At 39.2% G+C, this 10,941-nt stretch overlaps 1 protein-coding gene across 3 annotated transcripts in view; it reads right to left on the reverse strand.

Annotated features, from left to right (window-relative positions):
* The window catches only part of VIT (vitrin), a 127,022-nt gene extending 123,639 nt beyond the window's left edge, over window positions 1-3,383 (reverse strand). The window contains exon 1 of one of the 3 annotated variants that reach the window (XR_014083673.1): window positions 3,116-3,371. The gene's annotated coding sequence lies outside the window, so the exon portion shown is untranslated. Of the gene's footprint in view, window positions 1-3,115 lie in introns of all 3 variants that reach the window. The other 2 variants (XM_081596241.1, XM_081596242.1) reach the window with 2 other exon arrangements.
* Window positions 3,384-10,941: the final 7,558 nt, after the last annotated feature.

Genomic DNA, 10,941 nt, shown 5'->3' on the forward strand with positions numbered 1-10,941 from the left:
TTTTACCACCTTCTGCAAGCCACAGGGCGACACATGTTTTGGCAACCAGAAGGGGACCTTTGGGGTTTCTCAAAATACAGACATCAAAGAATGGCTGTGCCACTCTTGATTTAATATTTGTTGAACTATTGATTAGTTCAGACCTGCTGCAAGATAGCAAGAAATTTCTAATAATTGAAAAAAAAATGTTTGGCTGTATCACATGGCATTTGGGATTTTAGTTCCCTGATCAGGGATCAAACCTGCACCCCCTGCATTGGAAGCACAGAATCTTAACTGCTGGACCACCAGGGAAGCCCCAAATTTCTATTAATTATATTAAGATCATATAGTTCCATATATCTGTTTGCTTACTACATCCAAAGAGTTAATGTTTAAAAGTTTGAAGAAGATTGCAAATGATTTGTTTAACAGCTGATTTAAGTTCTTCATTCCGGTCCCATACCATAAAAAATTACTTGCTAACGTTTGGGTACTGACCAAGCTACAACAACTTGTACTAGCTACAAGTTGGAGTTTTTTTGCCACAACCCTATGAGGTAATCACTAATAGTAGACTCTTTTTACAGATGAGAAGACTGAGTCCCAGGAGATTTACAAAATTTGCCAAAGGTAACACATCTAAGAAGTGTCAGAACCTCCTCCCTGACAAGCCCCTACAGGATCCATAGCGTAGGAGGGCCACTTGGCCTTCACTTGCCCTAAATTTAGATATTTGACATTATCGCTACATGAGGTCATACAGTCATAGAAATGCACCAGAGAACTAAAAGAAGTCTGAACCACACTGTCCTCTATGGAAAGATAAGTGTAAATATACATCTACATATATTTATTTATACACATAGGATTATACATACACACATACATGTATACACACTGGATTATATTTCATTAGCATAAAGTTATATTACTTTTCATTTGTGTGTGTGTTGAAGTCTTTAGTTAGGTGAGCACAGACATTTTCAATATATTGTAGGTTCCACTACCCTGTTTTGATATTGTATCAATAGTATACAGAAAGTCTCAACAGTGAAATTGGTCTGGCCATATCTTAACATTGAAGATATTCCAGTACATAGAACCATAGGATTAGGAAGGCAATTTCCTCACTTCTTTTGTGAGGAAATGGAGACACAGAGACGTTGAGTAACCTCCCCAAGGTCACACAGCTAGAATGCCCTTCCACTGACAGAGTGGTGAGCTCTGTCCTGCATCCACTGCTCTTGATCCCTGGCACGTGCCTCCAAACTGGCAAGGAGAGGCTAAGTCACACATGTGGGCATTGTTGTAGGAACATCCTAGAGGCCACGAAACATTTATTTCACAACCAGTGATTCCTTCCCATGCATTCTTTTTTTTTTTTTTAATTTTTGGGAAGAATGGTTCCATTTCTTTAGAACTTTTCACAATTCAAATCCCTTTTAAAACTGAGAATCAATATGGAACTCCATGGCCATCCTGGGAAGGGTTGTATGCAGGGATTGCTATTTCTATTTTTCAGATGGAGAAAAAAAAGTCAAAAACTGTTACACGCCTTTCTCAAGATAACACCACTAAACAGTGACAGAGCTGTGACTGTGGTTTAGGGCTCCTGGCTTGGGACATGGCACCGAACCACACCACTTTCCTGTCTAGCAGTATGTCTTATAGGAATTGCAGATGGGAACAGCACAAGCATTTTTGTTCTCCCGATGCTATTCATAAACCATTCTCAAACCCAGTGTATTTTCACTGAAAGAAACTATTCTTCATGTGATCAACAACTTGGCAAAAAAAATAATTAGATCGTCTAAACGCTATTCACAAAGTAAACGCTATGTCAGGATAGATATTAAGCACTTTCAAAGTTCCTACCGTATTTCCTTTCAGGGGTGAGGTATAAGATATATTTAAATGAAGCTTGGTCTGGGAAACCAGCATATTGCAATTAAAAATGCAGCCCTTGTAGTCTTGCAATTCTTTGTCTAAAGTCCTTCAACAAAAGAGGGTATTTTAATTCGATAAATAAAAGACAGGCACTTCCAGCTTTCCTATGGGGGAGTAGCTACTGCTTGCAGTTCACACACGCACAACAGAGAAAATACACAAACAAATAGTATTTGATCTTTCTTGGCTACAGGCTATTTTCATCTTTCAAGAGACCGAGAGAAAAACAACCTTAGAACGTTACCACCAAAACGTCCAAATTTATTGCAACACAACGTAATGGCAAAATGCTATTTTCTTAGCGCTCACATTTTTGAATAACCACCATGGCCAAAAATGCCTGGTTTTATATTTACAATAAACCCAAAGAAAATCTTGAATTCCACTCTCAAAGCTGGGGATGGCAAGGATGCCGTGGGTTGTTCAGAGCAAACCATCGCGTCTAATTATTCAATCTTATCCTCTCTGTTTAACCTGAGCTTGAGGCATTTATTTCATGTTTATACTGGTTTAACACAAATCATGCTTGAAAGAGATTTCGTATCCTGTTTCCCTGTGTAAAGTTGGGCTACAATAGAAGACTTAACAATGCCGGCTGTTTCTTGGGGTTATCAGTTAAAGAAACATTCAACCTAAGAAAATACTTCCACTGTAAACAAGATACAAAATCACATATGTAGCCACATTTCTCCAAGATCTGTCTGAATAGAGAAAAGTATAGATCTACTCTAAATAATTTCTCTTTTAACTTAGCATCAATATGCCCGTATCTTCTTTTCCTTCATTGTTACAAGCAATTTTTTCTGCTGTAGCAGCAGCAGTATTGTATTCCACATAGGCAGTAAGGTATAATGTGGGGTAATAATAGATTTAAACGTACTTTAAAGTTCTGCACAAACATACTTTTCAACTTATGTTAACCACAGTTAAGTTGGTTTAAAAGATATAGTGAAAATCTTATTCTAATCTTAACCTCAGCACAATTTATTTAGAGTTGATATACATATATTAGTTGTTTCCAAAGATGTCAGTTACCATTCAATTCTCCTGAGACTGAAATTTGTAGACTGGTTACTTGGTCAAGGGATATATTCTAGTTTCTTAATGATAAATATATTTTCATGTTTTTATAACAAGAAATGGAAAACAAACTACCTAAATAACATAGCAATTCATTAGAACATACCTTGTTTGAAGAAAGCAAATTTTTTTCAAAACTTTTCCACCACAGAGAACGGATATCCCTTTTTCCTTAAGCTTTTCTGCATCACAGATCCCATCCAAATTATTCTAAAGAAGAAACAAGAAGAGGTCCAAGCACGTTTTCTCTTCTGAGAGGAGCTAATCAAACATTCCTATCAAACTCTCAGCACTTTGTAAAGCACATTTTACACCACACACACACACACACACTCTCTCTCACACTCACACACACTGCTTCTCACACTGGTTTTAGTATACTGAATTAGGCGGTCCTCTTTTAAATTTCCACTCCCACTTTTTTTTTTTTGGGTAAGGATTTCTAAATATTCTTTCTAGCCCAAAGCACACATTTTCAGCAAGCAAATTCTACAATTAGAAATTCTAAAAAGTAGCAGAGAAGTACCTAGATAATATGGGAAAATTTTAAGTATACTTTAAAATTGACTTAAGCAGGGCAATTATATTTTCTCTTTCTTTTTCAAATGCTGGCAAACAGCTGGAGTAAATTGCATAAGGAAATAAAACTGTACAAACACTACTGAGCTGGTTCTATTGGACTCTCACTTTTGGAGTAGAAATAATTTTCCTACATGTTAAAGCTGTTTTTTGGTTTAGTTCACTTCAGTCCTTTTTGCATTTTGGTAAGTTTAATGAAATGACTGTAGTCTATGCTGCTGGGAACAGGACACAAGATAATAACAGTGGGAAGCAAAACCTGACTCATGTTGCAAAAAAACAAATGATGGATAGCTCACAACATAAGTGCAATCTGCAGGATTTTATTTATTTAAATATTAGTGTCATCAATTAAATTGAAGGGATTCAGACCCAATACATACATGAGCATATCACAACATCTTTAAAAACAGACCATAAAAAGGTACATCTGACATTCCTGGAGATTCAGATGTTTATCAGTCTGACAGCTTCTCCTCTTCAGCTAGGGTGGGAGGGAGCCCAGGGCCGGTCCTCTGCCTGCCTGGGACTGTGCACTCACCCAGCCCAGCCCAAGGAGAAGAATCTTCTCCACTAACCACCCCTGGGGATTGCTCCGGTTTGAATCTTTTCCCTCTGTTTGGTCCTGCATTTTCTCAATCCTGGGGACTTCGCTGGCAGCCCAGTGGCTAAGACTCTGCACTACCACTGCAAGGGGCATGGCTTTGATCCTTGGTCAGGAAACTAAGATCCCGCATGCTGCACAGCACAGACAAAACATTAAAAAAGAAAATTCTCGATTCTACTTCTTCTTCCTTAAAATCCTAGGTCCATCGGAGGTAAGGATGGTATTGCCAGATGGAAAATGCCCTGTCCCATCCTTTGAGGGAAGGTTTGGATGAAATGGCAGTCCAAATATAATTAATATTGATATTATTCCTATTAATGTTAATAATGCTAATTACCATTTATGAAATACTTGTGCTGGGAATGGTGATAAACCCTCTACATGTATCAACTCATTCAATAGATAGAACAACCTGGAGGGGTTATTACCATTACTTTCATACTACAGATAAGAGAACTGAGGCTCAAAGTGATTAATTGACTTTCCCAGGGTCAGCTGGCTGGAAAGGTAAGAACTGAGGTTCATATTCAAAGTTGGCTGACCTTTAGGCAATGTGCTGTGTTAGGGCTGAGAGCTTCTTTTCTTTCATTTGTTTAACTTGTTTTCTTATGGTGAATAAGGCGTAATCAAATGTAAACATACTGAAAGCATAAGAAGAGATGCTCAAAGTGAAGTGGAAATTGAAAAATAATGTTTGTGGTGATGGAAAGTTTTGGAAATACATAATGATGGTTGTACTCCACTGTGTGTATAATTAATGCTAATGAATTAATTAACTGAAAGATGGTGAAAATGGCAAAATTTTTGTTGTATGTTTTTACCACAATAATAAACAGTATTAAAAAAGAGAGAAATTCTCCTTTAAAATAAGCAATGAAATATCACTTTTTTATGTTGATTAAATAATTTTAATTATTTTTTAAATGTCTCTAAGAGCTCAGGAAATTCTTTTCATTTCCCTGAGATTCAGTTTTCTTATTTTTTAAAATTTGTATTTATTTTTTAATAATTTAATTGAAGTATAGTAGAGGAGAGTGAAAAAGTTGGCTTAAAGCTCAACATTCAGAAAACTAAGATCACTGCATCTGGTCCCATCACTTCATGGGAAATAGATGGGGAAACAGTGTCAGACTTTATTTTTGGGGGCTCCAAAATCACTGCTGATGGTGATTGCAGCCATGAAATTAAAAGACGCTTACTCCTTGGAAGGAAGGTTATGGCCAACCTGGATAGCATATTTAAAAGCAGAGACATTACTTTGCCAACAAAAGTCCGTCTAGTCAAGGCTATGGTTTTTCCAGTAGTCATGTATGGATGTGAGAGTTGGACTACAAAGAAAGCTGAGCATTGAAGGATTGATGCTTTTGAACTGTGGTGTTGGAGAAGACTCTTGAGAGTCCCTTGGACTGCAAAGAGATCCAACCAGTCCATCCTAAAGGAGATCAGTCCTGGGTGTTCATTGGAAGGACTGATGTTGAAGCTGAAACTCCAATACTTTGGCCACCTGATGTGGAAGAGCTGACTCATTGGAAAAGACCCTGATGCTGGGAAAGATTGAGAGCAGGAGGAGAAGGGGACGACAGAGGATAAGATGGCTGGATGGCATCACTGACTCGATGGACATGGGTTTGGGTGGACTCCGGGAGTTGGTGATGGACAGGGAGGCCTGGCGTGCTGCGGTTCATGGGGTCGCAAAGATTCGGACACGACTGAGCGACTGAACTGAACTGAATAGTTGATTTACAGTGTTGTGTTAGTTTCAGGTGTGCAGCAAATTGAATCAATTTTATATATACCTGCATCCTCTCTTAGGTTCTTTTCCCATATAGGCCATTACAGAGTACTGAGGAGAGTTCTCTGTGCTATACAGTAGGCCCTTATTAGTTATATATTTTATATATATAATAGTAGTGTGTAAATGTCAGTCCCAGTTTCCCAATTTATCCCTTCCCTGCTTCTCCCCAGTGAGCATAAGTTTGGTTTCTACATCTATGACTCTATTTCTGTTTTGTGAATGAGTTCATTTGTATCATTTTTTAGCTTACACATATAAGTGATATCATATAATATTTATCTTTCTCTATCTGACTTTCTTTACTCAGCATGTCAATCTCTACGTCCATGCATGTTACTGCAAATGGCATTATTCCATTCTTTTCGATGACTAATATTCCATTGTATATATGTACCACATCTTCTTTATCCATTCCTCTATCAGTGGACATTTAGTTTGTTCCATGTCCTGATTATTATGAAGAATGCTGCAATGAACACTGAGGTGCATGTATCTTTTCAAATTATGGTTTCCCTGGTGGCTCAGAGGTTAAAGCATCTGCCTGCAATGTGGGAGACCTGGGTTTGATCCCTGTGTCGGGAAGATCCCCTGGAGAAGGAAATGGCAACCCACTCCAGTATTCTTGCCTGGAGAATCCCATGGACGGAGAAGCCTGGTAGGCTACAGTCCACGGGGTCGCAAAGAGTCAGACACGACTAAACGACTTCACTTTGGATATATGCCTAGAAGTGGGATTGCTGGATCATATGGTAGTTCTACTTTTAGTTTTATAAGAAACCTCCATACTTTTCTCTGTAGTGGCTGTATACATTTGCATTCCCACCAACAGTGTAGGAGGTTTCCCTTTTCTCAAACCCTCGCTAACAATATAGACTTTTTGATGATGGCCATTCTGACCAGTGTGAGGATACCTCGTTTTAGTTTTGATTTGTATTTTGCTAATAATTGGTGATGTTAAGCATCTTTTCATGTCCTTTTTGACCATCCCTGGTGGCTCAATGATAAGAATCCACCTGCCAATACAGGAGATGCGGGTTTGGTCCCTGGGTTGGGAAGATCCCCTTTGGGGAAGGAAATGGCAACCCACTCCAATATTCTTGCCTGGGAAATCCCATGGACAGAGGAGCCTGGAAGGCTATAGCCCACGGTGTCGTAAAAGAGTTAGACACAATTTAGCAACTAAACAACAGCAACAATGTCTTCTTTGGATAAATGTCTATTTAGATCTTCCATCTATTTGAAATATCACTTTTCCTCAGATTGCCTAGAATTAGAAAGCTGGAAAATGCCTATGGCAGACATATGTTGACCCTGATGTGCTGCCTGTGCTGTGGACAAATGTGGATATTCTAGAGAGCCATCTAGAAGTACTTAGTCACGTTACATATGTATCCTAGGACCCCTGAAACTCCTTGTGGGATAGTCTTTGGTGAGCTTCTTGCACAGAGCCATGAGAAATCCATCCCTAAAAAATTAAGAGTTAAGTATGGGAGATACACAGTGTGAAATATTATGTAGCTGCTAGAAGCAAAGAGCCAGATATGGGATTTGAACAATCATTCCCCACACCAGATCACCTAGGTCTGACTGTTGGTTTTGGCACCTGTCATTTGGCAAGTAACCTAACTTCTCTGTTTTTTAGTTTCTTCATCTGTAAAATGGGAAAAAAAAATAATAAAACATGTATCTCCAAGTTATGACAATTAAAAGAATTAATACTTGTAGAGTTCTTGGGATCTTGCATCATGTGAAAGAAAAAATACTACTATTTGTGTTTTTTAAATAAATAAAATGGACAGCAACACTGATTTTAGCCAATAAGGCTAAAATCAGAGTGTTGGTGGGACTGGTTCTTATCTAGAAGCTCTGGGAAAGACTCCGCCAAATCAGGTTGTTGGTAGAATTCAGGTCCTTGCAGTTGTAGGACTGAGGTTGCTGTGTTCTTGCTAGCTGTCAGCCAGGGACTGCTCTTAACTACTAGAGGTTACCCCACTCCTCATCACATGGCTCCTTTCAGCCTCAGTCAGTCATGGTGTATTGAATTGTTTTCATGCCTGAGTTCTCTCTGAGTTCTTCTTTTACAAGAAGCTGGAGAAAACCATTTTTAAAGAACTCATGTGATAGGTTAGGCCAACTGGGATAATTGTCTTATCTTAATGTCAATTGATTAGTAACTATAACTATATCCACAATATTGCTTTGTCAGGTAACATAATATCATCATGCCCCAGGGGCAAAGATTGGGATGGGGGGCATCTTAGAATTCTGCCTACCACAAGTGTTGATCTTAAAAAACAATATTCTAAGTAAAAGTAAGAAACAGATTGAGAAATATAATATAGTACTGGGATGACTCAGACGGTAAAGAATCTGCTAGCAATTCAGGAAACCTAGGTTCAATCCCCGGGTCAGGAAGATCCCCTGGAGAAGGGAATAGCTACCCACTCCAGTATTCTTGCCTGGGAAATCTCATGGACATAGGAAGCTGGTGGGCTACAGTCCATGGGATTGCAATGAGTTGGACACAACTGAGCAACTAACACATTCACTTTTCACTGGGATGGTTAATTCTATGTGTCAACTTGACTGGGCCACCAGGTACCCAGATATTCAGGTCAGTTCAGTCACTCAGTCATGTCTGACTCTTTGCAACCCCTTGGACTGCAGGATGCCAGGCTTCCCTGTCCATCACCACTCCCGGAGCCTACTCAAACTCATGTCTATCATGTCGGTGATGCCATCCAACCATCTCACCCTCTGTTGTCCCCTTCACCTCCCACTTTCAATCTTTCTCAGTATCAGGGTCTTTTCAAATGAGTCAGTTCTTCGTATCAGGTGGCCAAAGTATTGGAGTTTCAGCTTCAGCACCAGTCCTTTCAATGAATATTCAGGACTAATTTCCTTTAGGATGGACTGGTTGGATCTCCTTGCAGTCCAAAGGACTCTCAAGAGTCTTCTCCAACACCACACTTGAAAAGCATCAATTCTTCAGCGCTCAGCTTTCTTTATAGTCCGACTCTCACATCCATACATGACTAATGAAAAAACCATAGCTTTGGCTAGATGGACATTTGTTGGCAAAGTGATGTCTCTGCTTTTTAACATGCTGTCTAGGTTGGTCATAATGTTTCTTCCCAAGCGTCTTTTAATTTTATGGCTGCAGTCACCATCTGCAGTGATTTTGGAGCTCCCCCAAAATAAAGTCTGTCACTGTTTCCATTGTTTCCCCATCTATTTGCCATGTAGTGATGGGACCAGATGCCATGATCTTAGTTTTCTGAATGTTGAGTTTTAAGCCAACTATTTCACTCTCCTCTTTCACTTTCATCAAGAGGCACTTTAGTTCTTCTTTGCTTTCTGCCATAAGGGTGGTGTCATCTGCATATCTGGAGGTTACTGATATTTCTCCCTGCAATCTCGATTCCAGCTTGTGCTTCATCCAGCCCCACATTTTGCATGATGTACTCTGCATATAAGTCAAATAAGCAGGGGGACAATATAAAGCCTTGACATAATTCTTTCCCTATTTGGAACCAATCTGTTGTTCCATGTCCACTTCTAACTGTTGCCTGTTAACCTGCATACAGATTTTTCAGGAGGCAACTCAGGTGGTCTGGTATTCCCATCTCTTTCAGAATTTTCCAGGGTTTATTGTGATCCACACAGTCAAAGGCTTTGGCATAGTCAATAAAGCAGAAATAGATGTTTTTCTGGAACTCTCTTGCTTTTTCGATGATCCAACGGATGTTGACAATTTGATCTCTAGTTCCTGTGCCTTTTCTAAATCCAGCTTGAACATCTGGAAGTTCACGGTTTATGTACTGTTGAAGCCTGGCTTGGAGAATTTTGAGCATTACTTTAATAGTGTGTGAGATGAGTGCAATTGTCTAGTAGTTTGAGCATTCTTTGGCATTGCCTTTCTTTGGGATTGGAATGAAAACTGACCTTTTCCAGTCCTGTGGCCACTGCTGAGTTTTCCAAATTTGCTGGCATATTGAATGCAGCACTTTCACAGCATCATCTTTTAGGATTTGAAATAGTTCAACTGGAATTCCATCACCTCCACTAGCTTGTTCATCATGATGCTTCCTAAGGCCCACTTGACTTTACATTCTAGGATGTCTGGCTCTAGGTGAGTGATCATACCATTGTGATTATCTGGGTCAAGAAGATCTTTTTTTGTATAGTTCTTCTGTGTATTCTTGCCACCTCTTCTTACTATCTTCTGCTTCTGTTAGGTCCATACCATTTCTATCCTTCATTGTGCCCATCTTTGCATGAAATGTTCCCTTGGTATCTCTAATTTTCTTGAAGAGATCTCTAGTCCTTCCTACCCTATTGTTTTCCTCTATTTCTTTGCACTGATCACTGTGGAAGGTTTTCTTATCTCTCCTTGCTATTCCTTGGAACTCTGCATTCAAATGGGTATATCTTTCCTTCTCTCCTTTGCTTTTCACTTCTTTTCTTTTCACAGCTATTTGTAAGGCCTCCTCAGACAGCCATTTTGCCTTTTTGCATTTCTTTTTCTTGGGGATGGTCTTGCTCCCTATCTCCTGTACAATGTCATGAACCTCTCTTCATAGTTCTTCAGACACTCTGTCTATCGAAGCTAATCCCTTGAATCTATTCATTACTTCCACTGTATAATCGTAAGGGATTTGATTTATGTCATACCTGAATAGTCTAGTGGTTTTCCGTACTTTTTTCAATTTAAGTCTGAATTTGGCAAGAAGGAGTTCATGATCTGAGCCACAGTCAGCTCCCAGTCTTGTTTTTGCTGACTGTATAGAGCTTTTCCATCTTTGGCTGCAAAGAATATAATCAATCTGATTTCGGTATTGACCATCTGGTGTTGTCCATGTGTAGAGTCTTCTCTTGTGTTGTTAGAAGAGGGTGTTTGCTATGACCAGTGAGTTATCTTGGCAAAATTCTATTAGTATTTGCCCTGCTT

Source organism: Giraffa tippelskirchi, chromosome 4 (assembly GCF_054371585.1).
Source record: "Giraffa tippelskirchi isolate mGirTip1 chromosome 4, T2T-mGirTip1v1.2.pri, whole genome shotgun sequence".
NCBI lineage: Eukaryota > Metazoa > Chordata > Mammalia > Artiodactyla > Giraffidae > Giraffa > Giraffa tippelskirchi.